The sequence below is a fragment of the Triticum dicoccoides genome, chromosome 7B, assembly GCF_002162155.2.
Source record: "Triticum dicoccoides isolate Atlit2015 ecotype Zavitan chromosome 7B, WEW_v2.0, whole genome shotgun sequence".
Classification (NCBI taxonomy): domain Eukaryota; kingdom Viridiplantae; phylum Streptophyta; class Magnoliopsida; order Poales; family Poaceae; genus Triticum; species Triticum dicoccoides.
The window spans coordinates 531,934,284-531,937,320 of record NC_041393.1 but is presented as its reverse complement, the minus strand read 5'-3'; positions in this window follow the sequence as shown (position 1 = coordinate 531,937,320).

Sequence of the window (3,037 nt, the reverse complement as noted above, 5' to 3'; positions counted from 1 at the left end):
TTAGTAGCAGTAGAGAAGGAATCGCTCGATCGGGTTCAATTAACAGCCATCAATTGATCGCTCGAGTTCAGTAATGCGTAGCCTGTAGTGCAATCGCTCGGGTTCAGTTAGAGCCCAACGCCTCGCACACATGCACGTACGTGTACGAGATAAACGTGCATCGCTCGGCCCCCGACCACCCACCGTAACCGGGAACTCCCTGAAATTTTCCTCGCCCTCGCTTCTACCACGGTTTTTTCCGTCACGGACGGCCCAAAGAATGTCATGCAGCTGCGTCTCCGGCCCGCCCAGGACGAAAAGCGCATTTTCTGTCATGATTTTTTGTCATAGAAGTAGGAGCCCACAACATCTATGATGATACCGGGTTTTGTCACAATTATCGACATAGAAGTGTCATAAGTATGACAGAAAAAAAAATCGTTCGGCCCAAAATATCACGGATGTGTCATTTTTTTGTAGTGATGGTTGCTTCGTCCGTCCAACTTACTACTGGGTCTATGTGATTTGACGTCTCATTGGTCATTATTACTAAGGTGGTAGGACTACTAGATGTCCCACACTTTCGGCGAAAGGAGGTACTACTAGGTTACAGTTTTCTCCATTCTTATAGTGGAGGAGTGCGAGAGCAATGAAAACACGCAGGCTCAGTGATTACATGTCCCACCTCACACTATCACCATATTTTCTGGACACCGTGTGACACCTAACTCTTTACATAGTACTAGTATAGTAAGTACTATAATTTATTAGCAAGATAAATTTGTACAATGCTATCAAGCTTCCAACTTCTGTTTCATGTATCTTGCATCCAAGGTTGCCCGTTGCAACATTTCGTCAAATACAAAGGAGACTAACATGCATACTATTGCATCTCAATGATTGACAGATCATAGCCAATATGTAATCCCTCCATTCCAAAATAAGTGTCTCAACTTTATGCAAACTTTAGTACAAAGTTATACTACTACTGAAGTTGACACTTATTTTGGAACAGAGATAGCTAAAGAAAAAAAACGATCCATGCGGTCCCTAGCCCTTGAACCATAAACCCTAATCCAGGCTTTAATTTGCTGGCAAAGTTGGAGCTTCCCAAGAAATGAAATTTGCAACCCTTTGACCATCGGATCATTTTGTGCAGTTTCACCAAAATCGAGATGAGCATCCCTGTGGCAAAGAAATTGAAGAAGCGTGATTACAATAAGATTACCGGGACTAGTTGATGAGACATAAACTCATCACAAGTACAGTACATAGAAGCCAGTAGAGGTATCTGCGGGGCAAAGAAGTAGAGAAATATACACATGGAGTGATGTGGGCAGCTGTAGTAGTGGTGCAAGCCGGCTGTAAAGGGAGTTGTACCTGAGGGATGTCGGGATGTAGCTCAACCTAGAGGGGGGCGGTGGGAGGCGGCAACTGCCCACGTTGCGGCAGTGAGCAAGGGACGAAGGCAACCTCACCGGCTTTGTGAGAGAGAACGGCGGGGACCCCTGATCGGGACATGTCTATAGTGGGTTTTCACCATCTGTGACGGCGACCGCATCTACACTAAGCATCTACCCCTTCCCCCGGCGGACGTGATCCATCGGGATGTTAGAGATGTGGCCACAGTCATTTTGTGCGAGAGAGTGTGAAGAGAGCAACCCCAGCAAGCAACCATGTAGGCTCATCCTGACTATGTATATAGTGGAGAAGTTTCCTTTTCTCACCATATGAACCTATTTATATTGCGTACGTGCCACTGGAAAAAAAACTTTATTTATAAATGATGTGGCACCTACTACTCGTCTCCCATAAACCTTGCGCTTGGCATCTCCAAAATATTAACCTTGTGATTGGCTCTTTGCCTCTTCGAGAAGTCGAGCAATAATGGTACTATAGTATATATCATTCTGGCCATATGAGACCGAATGAATTGTTGCATGTCCACCATGTGGGCGAGGGTTGAGGGGCGAGGGAGAGTGCGTACTATTACGTCTGTTTCAATATGGACTACATATGGAGCAAAATAACCTGTGAGCTAGAGTCGGGAATCGAAAAGGAGACAACGAAAGCCGTACAGATTTAGGTGAGTGAATATACACTCTAAAATACGTCTATATACATCAGTGTTTGGAGTATGTACTAGTAGTTCATATTGAAATCTACTAAAGTACATATATTCCAAAAAATATGATAATCTCTCTAACCAAGGTAGGGACGAGGAGTAAATGGAGGGAGTAGTAAAATTTTCTCCTCGTCATGCAAGCCACCGTGCGTGTGGGCGAGGGAGCAGGCGTAAGGCGTATAGTACTAGTAAGCAAGCTTCATCTCATCATGCGAGCCACCGCGCCCGTGGGCGGGGGAGACGGCGTACTAAGCAAGCTTCTCCTCGTTCTGCAAGTTGACGGGACACATCAAAAGTACTCCAGTGTATAGAGCCTTGCCTCTAAGGTAGGCCCCACATGGTTTAACTCTTTTTTAACATAACGCGTCAAGTCGCAATTTGTTTGTTCACTCGTGTTAGACGATCCTCCCTCCATCAACTGGACAACCAGTACACATATCAAATTACCACGTGGGCTGCCTTTTCATACAGAAATGAGCTCCACCGTCTACCCGCGCGGGTGTGGTTGGGAAAGAGACGGGAGTATGTGCGCCGTGCATGCACCTCCTCTCTTCATGCACGTCCCCCACCTACGTGGGTGTGAGAGAGAGAGATACAAACCTAGACATATGGCCTGTGCGTTCGTGAGTGTTTTTTGTTTGGGGGGTATGATTTCGTGAATGTATTTGTGGGAATATGTGTCGATGACATCTCAAACAAAATTATGCATGCAATGTGTGTGAAATGGAGGCCTATCCACATCATATATAGAGGGCCGAGCGATCCACGAGAAGAGAGGGAGGGGTCATAGATACCGATAGAGTCGAAGAGAGGATCAAGTGGGTGGATGCGAGATCGATGAAGAGAGCCATCGAAATTGTGTGTGTGCAAGTCAAAGATATAGGGCGACTGACCTACCGGAATGTCAGAGGGCACAGGTCAAGTTTGTGTGTG